Here is a 12,119-nt window from a genome sequence, read left to right as displayed (position 1 = left end):
CAAAGGTTTGCTTGTGGGCTCTGTTATTTCGGGAGACATCCTTGGGGTTGAGTGAAGCTTCTCATATGTGGTACAAAGTGTCCCTAAAACTAACACACAAATATGTTAGTATTTCCTTCCAAGAGAAAGGAAATTATGGATCAAAGCACTCTCTTATCAGCTTTATTAACTATATTCTTAATGTGCTTGCCATACATGCTTTTATTACCTACTCAGGATTTGCTAAAATAAAGGTGAAGTTTGATATAATTTATACCTTTTAAGATATGTAATCTGTAGAATATTGCAAAAAGTGCTAAGAATGTTGCAGCAAGGTTCTTTGAATAGCAGAGGACAATGCCATTCTCTTGTCTCCCAGATAAGCTATCAACTTGACATTTGTTTCTAAATGTCAGCAAGACCGGAATGGGTGAAATGAGTCACTGAACTTTTCTTGCTGTTGGCTAGGGAGGAAGAATGGCTAGTTTAAAATAAGAGTAAGGAAAGGAGAGAGAATATCTGTATTCAGGGGAGAGGAGAGGTTGATATTTTCTGTTGCTGTCTGTCTGTATCAGACTATGGTTAAATAGCAGCAAACAGTTCACTCTTAACTGGACAATCAGAATCTGAATGGATGTTTGTAGTGGGAGAACTGGTTTGTGCAGGAAAAATTAGGAATGGTGCTCTGGAAGAAGATAAAGCAGGGCCTGTGGCTCAAACTCATGGAGGAGTCCTTCACTGAAAACTACCTGGTGACAGGCAGAAAATGCAGAACAGAGGGCACACGATTTGCATCTGAGAGGAGGGAAAATTAGATCAGCAGAAAACTGATAAGGCTTCAAATCTGTGCTGTTAGAGCAAGAGCAAGCTTCAATCAAAGGCTGCTGCCTGAAATGCTTTAGAACTAGGGTTTAGAGCAGGGTCAGCAACCAGGACAGCCACTGTAGTGCTTTGAGAAGCTGTAGAAATTTCAGACAGGATCTTCAAGGAGAATGTTTATACACAATCTCTGGCAGAAGACTTCAATTTGCTAACAAATTTAAGGAAAGCTGCTAGATTTGATAATTTCATCCCTCCTGGCCTGTTTAATCTGAGATCCCTGACACTGAGGCACCCATGGAAAACCTGGAGCTTCAGGAGCTTCCACAGCAGCTGGTACTTCCAGAGTCTTGGCTTTGGAGGGGCATCCTTGCTGGCAAACACCAACTGGACCTCCTTCCAGGGTAGGAAGAAAAACAGGGTTTTGAAGCCCTGGACAATTCCCAGCTGTCCCTTTCTCCACCCAGGCTCCACACATCCTACTTCTCTCTTTGCCCTGCTTCTGCAGATTTCTAAAAATGGTTTTAAATGGAACTTTCACTGAATTCTGACTCAGAGAATCATTCCAGGACTCTTCTAGGGATTCTGGCAATAGCTCCAAAATTAGTTTCTTTAATCATTAATCATTAGTTTCCTTAAAAGCTCCCTATTTTATCTACTTCTCCTACCTTCCCTCCATTTTCATCTTCTTTTTGGCTTCTTCTTTACCATATCCATGTCTTGTGTTTTCCACCACTGTGTGGTGAAAAATGAATAACATTGACAACAGACCTCTTATCCTCCCATGGGGAAATAGAGGAATCAGAGAGAGACTGTTGTGATCCATCTTCATTTTATTTTTGTTTTTCATTCCCCCACCTATCATTCATTCATATTCCTTTTCTCCTTCTCTTCTCTGGTTCTACTCACCCTCTTTCTTCCTCCCTGTTTTCAGTTTTTGTGACAGATCTCCTGACAGAGTAACTTGCTGCAGGTCAGTGGAAATTAGGAGAATTTGTTTTTCTATTATGGCTACAGCTTTGCACAACACAAGTTAATGTAGCATTGCAGTTGTGATGATCTTGACAAGCTTGAAAATGACATTTCAATTCTAAATCACAGCCATTTATAACTTTCTTTAAAAAATATTACCTTTGGGGCTCAAGTCTTTCATGCTCAGTCTCAGTTCAAGACTCAATTGGTTTTAGAAACTTTCATAAACATCAATCCAGCTGTTTGTATTTTTTTTTCAAAGTTATCCAATCAAGAGGAGGAGGAAAGTAATTTTCACCACTTAAGGTATTTTTCATATGCTTTTCATCCCCAGTAACTCAAAACAACTTTGTTTTGAAACTTCACCCTTGAAAATGAATGTACTCCTGAATGATGCACTGCCTTGTTTGAAGAAATTTGGTTTGGAAATTACATCCTTATAAACATTAGAACATTGTGTGCTGAGCATATACAAAACATTATTTCCCTTTTTTGATTTAGACCTCTACCCAACAGTGATTAATGTTCCCAGGCAGGAATATTTGTTTGTGCACTCATGAAAAATAGAGATGGAAAAGAGCTATTGCATCATCTAGTTCATCTTACCTCCAAAGGCTTGGGGCTGCACTCTCTATTTGTACTATAGTGACAGAAGCTGAGTCACAGAAAGGTCCTTTCTTCAAAGTTCTGCACAGCTTTAGTGGAACAGGGTCAGTAATTTTAACTCTGAAGAACATTTCTTTCTTTGTCCCTTGGCTTTGCCATCTAAAACCTTTTCTAGAATTTCCTGATATGAAATTCAAGAAACCATAAAATGTGTGTTCAGCAGGTTGAACTATCACTCAGTCTGGCCTGAGGCACTCAGCTTCCTTCACCTGCTTTGTAATTTTGAACAACCTGAAGATCTTGCAGGAAGTCTCCCTTGCTCTGAAATAAGTTGTCAAGATCTTTAGGTTATGGCAATAGTCAAGTAATGACCAGTTATGTCACCCTAAACAGTACCCTTCTCTCTTTATTATCTGTTCCTCATTGTGAATACCTGTATCGTATTATGCCATTGACCATTTCATTTTTATTTAGACCACCTAGATGTGCCAAGCTTCCTTTATCTTTGCCCGTGAGCCAATTCATGGAGTCATTGATTTATCCAACAGAACCTTGGCTCTCATTGCTCTCATTGTCTCCTCCTTAGCTCTCCTATTATCCCAGCATATCTGCTTTCTGCTGCATTTATTTGCACTTCTTCATATTTGTCAATAAGTTTTTGATTTTAATAGCAGTGCCTGAAAGCAGTTCTCAATGGTACTTAACAGCATCCCATGGCAGGTCTGCTCTAGGAATGTATTTGGGCTGCTTAGAAAACAGTAAATATTTATTCCCCCCCAAAAAAGAAAATTATCTTAGTTCTTAACTAAACATGTGGGATACTTCTGTGGCATTAAAAAACCCAAAAAACAAAAAAAACAAAAAAACAAACCAAAAAAACCAAAAAAAAAGAAAAGGAAAAAGAAAAAAATCAAGGGAAAAAAGAAAAAATCCACAAAATGTTTGATGTCACTGGAAAATATTTTGAACTGGGACATTTAAGACTGTCAGCAATGTTTTTAGGGCAGACTAGCTAATACACTTACATAACAGAATTTTAAAACTAGATTTGTATCTGTGCAGGAAAAGGAAAGAGGATATTTGCAATTGTGTTAGCATACCATGGTTAGTCCATCATTCCTCAGAAGAATTACTGTGACAGCATGACACATTTGAAAGAAAATACCAAAAGAGACCAAATATTTCTTCTTAACTCCCTGACGTGCTACTTCTGGACTGCTTATGCAATTAAAATATTACAAAGTTTTTCAAAACAACTGTTTGTTTTAGGGACCTCCATTTTCTGAGACATTGAGATGGAACCTCATTTTCATTTTCAAAAAAAAACATTTTCAGAAAGAGCTAAGCAGTGCAACTTTGAAAAATGGGCTTTTTTAGTTGCCTCAAATTGGGGGTTGAAAAAGGAGATTCCCAGAACCAATATTTCTTTTTGAATACATGTTCTAAATTGTATCACTGGAACACAAGCAGTAGCATAGCAGAGACAGCACAACAAAAATTGTACCCTCATATTTCTCTTTGTCTATTTGAGAAATGCCACTTCTTTTTTTAAAACCCATATATTTCAATAGAACTAAGATGAAAAATTGGCTATAATTGGCAGATTTGGAGAAGTTATTTTATTCTAACTTATTTATGTAAGACCCAATAAACTGTTCAATATATAATTACTTGCGAGAGTTCTGTTTTCATATTTCTTCCAAAAATGAACAGGAAGTGGAAATTTCCTTCTCCAGAGCATTTTAAATTATATCAAAACCAGGACATGCTATTGAAAGTGTAAATTGTCATAAGATGGACTTTTTACAATTAGATGGTTTCTAAAATGTGATTTGACAATGTTCCTTTAATCCTTTTACATCTTGTTCTCTCTTTCTCAGCTAATTAGAATGATTTGCCCTTGTCATTTTTATAAAATCTCTTTATACATTTAAAGCGCATTAACATTCCATCCCATGATCTATCTGTAATCATCCTGACTAGTGGATAAGTAGATAAAACTGTTAAAAACCTGCTCAGACACCTACATGGTGTGTGTATTTTCTTAATCTGTGCGTACATAAATAGGAATACACCAATGCACTACAGGGTGAAATGTTATTTAAAGTGATTTTTGCAGGACAAAAGGATAAGGCAGAGCAATTTCCATGTAGCAATGTCCCATGTTCTTCAAACTGTTATATTGTGTTTTGGAAAACCAGACACACCCAAACATTCTTTGTTATATTTTTTCAATGTGTGGATTTTGTTTACAGCCTTTCTTTGTAGTACCTTGAAATGGTATCATCTGGAACTTAGTGCAATGGCAGATTTTCATGCTGGTTCTCTTTCTGGAAAAAAGAACACATTGGAGTGGGGGCATTTGAAATTGCTTCACTCTTGGCCAGAATCAGTGGTCCTGAAGACAGCAGTGGTAGCAAGGTGGGATAGATGCTGTCTGCTTTCCCAAATCTCACCATTATATGCTTCCTCAAAAGGAACATAACAGCCTTTTGTGGGGAGAACACACTTTGCAGGAAATATTAGCAGCTAATGCTCTACTGTGGTGGTTTGGTGGGCCAGGCACACCAAGAAATGCTCCTCTGCTTATGGTGCTTATGTCATGGCAAACTTTTCTGATGATTGCAGCTAACTTCCAGCAGAATGAAGGATGTGGCACAATTGCAGAAGCTAGGCTGCCCCATGGTAAAGAAGTTTAAATGGAGGATTCTCCTTCTTCCAATCTATATTCATCAGCTTCTCAAAAGACTGAGTCATGGATATCCATGCCCAGAGATCCTTTCAAGAGAAACAGGGCTTAAAATGACTACATCAGTGTTGCATGCAAACGATTGCAACTGTGTTTTGCATGATTTTTTTCAGGGAGGTTCCCTACTTCACTTTTTTCAGAGTCCAACTGTATGATGGCAGGGTTATTGACCTTGTGGTCGATGTAATAATCCTCAGCTGCCCTACCACACTTATTGCTCTCACATATATTTATATCACAGCTGCTGAAGCTTCAGGATATTGCTCCAGTACCAATAATAAATATTAATATTTCTATAGCAATCAATTGCTCTTAATTACTTTCACCACAGGAGCCAAGTGAAAGAGGAGCCAAGTTCTGAAGAAGAGAGATCCTTATTCAATGCCTTTTTTTCCAAAGGAGAGAAGCAATGCAGAGAGAACTGGAAATCTGCCAACAAAAGGAGACACCTGAAAGAGGAGAAGATAAATATTTAGCCACTGAGATCTGTTAAAGTACAAAACATCATCTATAATTCAGATCCAAAATTACTATATTTAAATATTGTCACAGCTGTACGACAAATAGGCCTCCTATGCTGGCAAATTACAAGGTAAGTGTGAGACATGTACCTCAGACTTAACTTATTTTCTCTCCCCTGAAAGTGGGGCTGTCGCTGGAACATTTTTTGAACTGTTGCTATATTTGTACTTTTCTTCATGCTGTAGTTAGATCTTTATCACAACTACAAGGCTGAGCAGTGGAAAAACTGGACAAAAATATTACTCCAGCATGATTCATCCATTGGAGACCTTGATCCAAGTTTTGTGCGGAAGGGTTGAGCTTTGAGCATCCAGCAGAGAGAAGCTGCCTGTGCCCAGCAGAGGCTTTGCCAAGGGGAGCTTCACACCAGCCATGCCTGCAGCTTTCAGAACTACCCAGCCTGTCCCTGCCAGCATCACCACCTGGTGCTGGGGAATGGAAACCCCTCTGGGATTTTAAAAACCTTTGCTGCTGCATCAGGAGTTGAGAGTAACCGGCTGAGCGGCAATGTGACCCCTTATGAGCAGAGAAAAAGGATGGGAAGAGCTGGAACTGTACTTCTCATGCTCTGGTTTCCTAGAAAAACTCAGTGACCTGGCTGTTCATCAGGAGTTCAGACAGGGAAAGGTCATCCAGGAGTGCTGTCCTCTAAGAGGAGGAAGAGACAGAGCAGAAATTCAACGGCACAGGAAATTGAGCCCGTCTGGAATGAACAAGGAAACAAACCACTAGAGAGAAGGGAGGTCCAGAGAGGGTTTTAAAAGAATCTTCATTCCTGTGGAGGATCACATCACATAGTACTTGTTTTTATATGAAACAGAGTAAATAATTTTGCAATATTGGTAAATCTCCCTCTCTTGAGAAACTGTTCTCCATCACTCCATAGTTCTAGTTATTCTGGTTCAGCTATCACAGAGCACAACCTTCCTTTTTTCCTTCTTAGGAATGAAATACTTTTTCATGTAGGCAGCAAGAGTTATAGGGAGAAAGTGATTTTAACGTTTCCAGAAGAGTCTTCACCATGTCAGTAATTTCTTTATCCAGCAATGGTCTGCAGTCACAGGACACATAATTTCAATTGTATCACTGCACTGGCAGTGTGGGATGAATCACAGAAGAGCATCTTAGCCCTAAGAGAGGTCCCTAGGCATGTCCTGTGAAGGTGTGTACAGAATAAAAGCTGCTTCTAAAGACTGCAATGCTGGGCTGTGTTTCCTGAGAGCCTGAAGATGTTTGTACCTGGAGCTTTGACTATCAGTGGAGATAAAGGGGAAAAGCCTGGTGTTTTACAGCCAGTGTTTGGCCCCCAGAGAGAAAAAGGCTGACCAGGGCTGTAAAAAGGACTAGGAATGTGCTGAAAGTTTTTAGGAGATACAGAAAAGTTTCAGTTTGTGTCCTGGATACAATGCAGGGCTTATGTGAAAGGAAAGGAATGCTTTTATAAGCACTGCAGTGAAGAGAGATGGATAAATTCAGATCTGGCTGGGAAAGAAAACTTGGTGTGGTATTTATCTGAGACTGGCAATCATACAAAGGTGAAATACCACCACAGAGAGAGCTTTTGCTTCTCTGTCATAATCTTTCAGAATCTTCCAGTCATTGTGTGTGGTTCAGATGGCAGCCCTAGCTCAGTCTTTACCAGATAAGATGATAGTCCTTGCTCAGTCCTTACCAGATAAGAAACACCAGTGAGAATATTTGGGTGTTGAATCTGGAATAGAAGAATACGGAGGGCTCTCACAGGAGGTTATGAAAAAGGAAAAGAAATTGAGTTATTGCTTCTCATCAATCTGTCAAAATAGTGTTTCCAAAAAATACAGCTTCTTTTCAGCACTTTGGTAGACAAAGGTTGGAGAGCTCAAAACATGGACTGTTGAGGTTCTGGGCAGCACAACACCAGGTCCTTGCCCTGGGGCCACACTGGTGGATGGGTGGTTTTGCCATGTTTGCAGACGTCCCCACATTTTTTGCATTGCTGTGCTCCTCCTTGATGGCACTTTGTCAGCTGAACTCAAAAATTTTCTTTGATTGTCATCAAGTGTTTGGTCATTAAAAACAAGCTGTCATCCTGGCAGCCTACAAATGTAATGTATAACTGAATGTATCCCATCCTCTGTTTCCAAAACAGAGTTACAATGATGTCAAGATGTGATAATCTAGAAAAAGGCAGTGGGAAACAGGAGTAGTCAGACACATAGGATGTTTCTGTGTTTCCAACATGTTCATTAATTTGGGGGACTATGGCCTTGCATCCCAGGCAGCCACATTTGCAACAAGTCCCTTTTTCATGTGCTATATGATAAAATGCTTATTTACAGCTCTTTTTGAAATCATCATTGTTTTGAACTCCTTCTATCCTATTAAATGTAATATTATTGCATTATATAGTTTGCTAAGCATTGACAGATGTTTACTTTTATTGCACTGCTGTATCTTTGCCTCTCCTGAGCACTTTAATTGCATTAGGTGCTTTGAACATATCTGCTACTGTTGCATAGCAGAGGAGTGACATCTCTGGATATTTATAAAGTCTCTTTGTATAAATTATTTGGAAGCAACACATGGCTTTAGAAATTATATCTCAGCCTTTCTTTTCAGGACTGCATGTCTAATGTGGGTAAATAGTTACTGCACTTAAGAGAAACCAGTATGAGAAAGGGAAAGAACTATCTTAATCCACCATTTAGTGCAGGCTTTTGGGTTTTATAAAGTACCTTCTACACCAGGAAACATCTGGAAAAATTTTGCAGGTTTTTTCAGCTTGTCTCCCTTCCCTGTCTCACCTTCAAATTTTCTTCTGTGATGAAAAAACTATATTATTTTCCTTTTTGCTTGTCTCACTCTCTCAAATTACCAGTGCAGGGGCCAAGACAAGGTGAGAATTACTCCTGGTCAGCAAGAGGATCTCCTTACACTGATGAGCTAAGGACAGGAGCAGTTTAGCCGAAGAGAGTACAAAACCTTTTTCAGCACTATTAAGAAAAGCATGTGAGCAAGGAGCTGATACAACATATTTTCAGCTGGGTTTCCTTTGCCAGCTCTGCAACATATTTGGCCTTTTCCTGCAGAGTGATTTAGTTTCATTCTAAAACGCAACAGCTTCAGAACCACCTAAGCATCCTAAGAGGTACAGCCAATTGAAAGTTATTCAAGCTGACACTCCTGAGAGCCTGTGGTACTTCTGAAAGTTTTGACCAGAAGAAGCTACAAAAACCCAGAGGGAACATCTTGACTAGAGAAATGTTGAATTTTTCCCATATGTCAACAGCTCTTGCACTGGGGAATACAACACACTACATGCAGTCTCAGAAGTGCCAGGCAGAATGGAATAATCACTTCCCTCCACCTGCTGATTACCCTTTTTCTAAAACATCCCATTGAGTGGTTGGCTGCCTTTACTGCATGGAAACACTGTGGGCTCATGTTCAGTTCTCTCAGTCTTTTTGTGCAAAGCTGCTTTCCAGCCAGTCAGTCCCTGGCCTGCACTGTTGCATGGGGTTATTCCACCCCTCATGGGGGACTTGGCATTTGCTTCTCTAGAATTTCGTGGTCATCTCAGTCCATTTTTACAGCTTGTCTGTGTCCCTCTAAGTAATGGTTATACCCTCTGGCATGGCAGCTGCTCCCCCTGGTTTGATGTCATGTGCAGCCTTGCCAGGAGTGAGCTGTCTCTCATCACCCTGGTTGCTAACAATCATAATAAATTGTATTGTCCCTGTATTAATTCCTGAGGGGTGCCACTGGTGGGACGGTCAGCTTGGCTTGTTACTGTGGATTGGCACTGTTGGAGCCCAGCCAGTTTCCCACCCTCTACCAGCCCAGTCCACAGTTCTCCAGTCTGGTTTTGGAGAATCCATAGCCTCTCTGGTCCCCTGTCCCAGTGCTTAACCATTCTCACAATGAAGATTGTTTTCCTCATATCCAGTCAGATTTACTTTTGCTGAGACTTTTGATCACTGATTTTTTTTTTGTTGTTTTTTTGCTGTGCACCTCAGAGATGGGCTCCATCTTCCCTATAAATCTACTTTCAGTTGTAGCAGACAGACATTAAATCCCTTTCCACCATCCCTTCTCCAGCATGAAGAAACTCAGCCACATCCATCTTTCCTCACAGAGTGTGCTCTCCAGCCATCTATCCATCTTCAAAACGCTGCCAAACTCGTGTAATTCTCACTCTCTCTCCTGCAACAGGGATCCAGGACTGGACGGAATGCTCTAGATGCAGGCTCAGGACTGCCAAGTGAAGGGGGAGTGAATGATCCCCTAAACCTCCTGGCTGTGCCCAAGGTGCTCTCTGCCTCCCAAGCAGAAGAGGCAACGAGAAGGCTCTGCAGGACACAGGAACTGTGGCATGTCCCTTAATCCCAGTCTCCCAACACCTTGCTTGGAGAGCTGGCTGATGTGTCCCACAGATTTCATGTGAACAGTGCATTTCATTTCTGAAGACACCAGGACACAGAGGTAAGGATGTGTGGGTGCCCCAAACTTGCTCCTGTGTGGTGTTTGGTGGCATCTGGTGCTGGATATCCTAAAAGAATTCCTAGGTGCTGCAGGCTGCTATAGTCTAGAAGACTGCTCGGCCTGGAAGGTGGCAATCCCTGCCTGTGTAAATAAATGGCACGGGAGCAGCATGGCTGAGGATTCAGAGGGCTCAGAGCCTTGTTTTGACACACACAGCCCATGCCTGTGGGAGTTTTGTGGCGCTTATACATTTGATTCGGCAGTGTATGACAAACCTTATCTGGGTATTGTGGTCTTGCCTGTGAACAGAACAGCCCCAGTGGGGCCCAGATCAGATTTGTATGGGAAGCATAGTCAAAACCAGGCCTTTTTCCTTTGGGAAAATATGTGTGCTTTGAGCAGACATCTGTGGGAAAGATAAACAAGCGGAATAGTGATCCACTGGGTGCAAAGATAAGAGCTAATTAATTGTACTGGTTTTGCCTGGATAGAGTTAATTTCCTAGTAGCTTGTGTGGTGCTGTATTCTGGATTTGTGCTGAAAACAATATTGACAACACCCCAGTGCTTTAGCTGTCACTGGACTACACTTCATGTGATGGAGCCCTGCTTTCCTGGAGAAGGCTTAACGCTTGCCTGCTGAGGGGAAACGGTGAACAAATCCCATAAAGCACATTTTGCTTTGTTAGATGGGCATCTTTTGCTTTACCTATTAAACTGTCTTTATGTGAACCCTTGAGTTTTCACACTCTTACCCTTCTGATTCTCTTCCCCATCCCACTGAGATGCATGAGTGGGGCTTAGCTGCCTACTGGGGTTAAACCTCCACATAAATATTTGTGATCAGTTCCACAGACAGCGTGTGAAAGACTCCTGTGAGATACTCTGTATTTTTTTCTTGCCTGAATTAAGTGGCTTGGACTTCCCTTTTCAGTCTCTGGGAGAATTCCAAGAACACTTTTCTTTTACAAGGACTAAGTCGATAGCTGCTAAAGGAGGGCTGCCACTGAGCTTGCATACTGCTAAAGCAAAGCAAGAAAAACAAAAGGTTTTTTTGTTTTAGCAATAAACATCAGACCAGGAATGGTGATGTTTCTTCAGCAATTTATTGAATGGTCGCTCCAAGGTACTGGTTGTGCCTGGTTTATTACTTTTAGATTGGTATTTGTGCCTGGTTTTAGACATAGAATTAAGATGAGTATTTTCCTGCTGTTTTGGGGGGAGGAGGGGGTTCAGCTTTCTTCCTTTGGTTTTTCATTATGTATTCTATGTGGTCCCACACTGATACCTTAATAAAATATTCTTACCTCTCATATGGAAGATTTATCGTTGTTTTTAATTAAGAAATCATCAGCTAGCGTTTGACAGGCCATTTTCAGCCTCATTACAAATGTGTTCTTGATTAAATTTCAGGTGTTTTCAATATCCTGTAAATCAGAGAAGAGTGCTTTCTCTTTTCTACTATTCTATAGTAAACATGACAGATATGATGTCAATAGCATGTGCTTAGAATAAAGTACAATAATGTTAATGGGGAGCTGAAAACCATGTAAAACTGCTTCCACAGAGTGGAGCTGAATTCAGTAGCTTCCTCACCTGGAGAACAGTTAGGAAAGTGTTGTCTGGCCCATCTAGAAGTTTTCTTTTTACACAGAAAGAAAAAAATACAAGGTTGGGAGTCCCTAGTCTGTGGTCTTCTCAGGAAAGGGGCTTCAGAGTTGGGGAGATGAAGGAGGAAGGAAAAGTACTGGAAGTCAAAGCTGAGCAGAGGAACTCAGTGCTGCATGCTGTGTGATGGGAGTGCCAGTGCAGAAGAGAAATAGATTAAAAAGGTGTGTGTGGGGGTATGTGTGTGTTAGAGACTAAAAGTGAGACAAAGGGAGTGTGTGGGGAAGGGAGGAAGCACTCAGAGTTTTGCATGTCAACGAAAGTGAAATTATATATCTAAAAAGTAAAAAAAAAGTAAAATGGCTTTAATAATTCTCCTGGTCTGGTCTGGAGTGACTTCTGAA

The 12,119-nt window shown here is 40.7% G+C and overlaps 1 long non-coding RNA gene across 1 annotated transcript in view; it reads left to right on the top strand.

The window, feature by feature from the left end:
* The window catches only part of LOC146443828 (uncharacterized), a 70,532-nt gene extending 59,151 nt beyond the window's left edge, over positions 1–11,381 (top strand). The window contains exons 2-3 of the long non-coding RNA XR_014856102.1: positions 5,457–5,717; positions 8,505–11,381. This is a non-coding gene — a long non-coding RNA (uncharacterized LOC146443828). The remainder of the gene's footprint in view (positions 1–5,456; positions 5,718–8,504) is intronic.
* Positions 11,382–12,119: the final 738 nt, after the last annotated feature.

Source organism: Lichenostomus cassidix, chromosome 1Aa, assembly GCF_008360975.1.
Source record: "Lichenostomus cassidix isolate B80296 chromosome 1Aa, HeHo_3.0, whole genome shotgun sequence".
Lineage (NCBI taxonomy): Eukaryota > Metazoa > Chordata > Aves > Passeriformes > Meliphagidae > Lichenostomus > Lichenostomus cassidix.
This window is presented reverse-complemented; position numbering and strand designations above follow the sequence as displayed.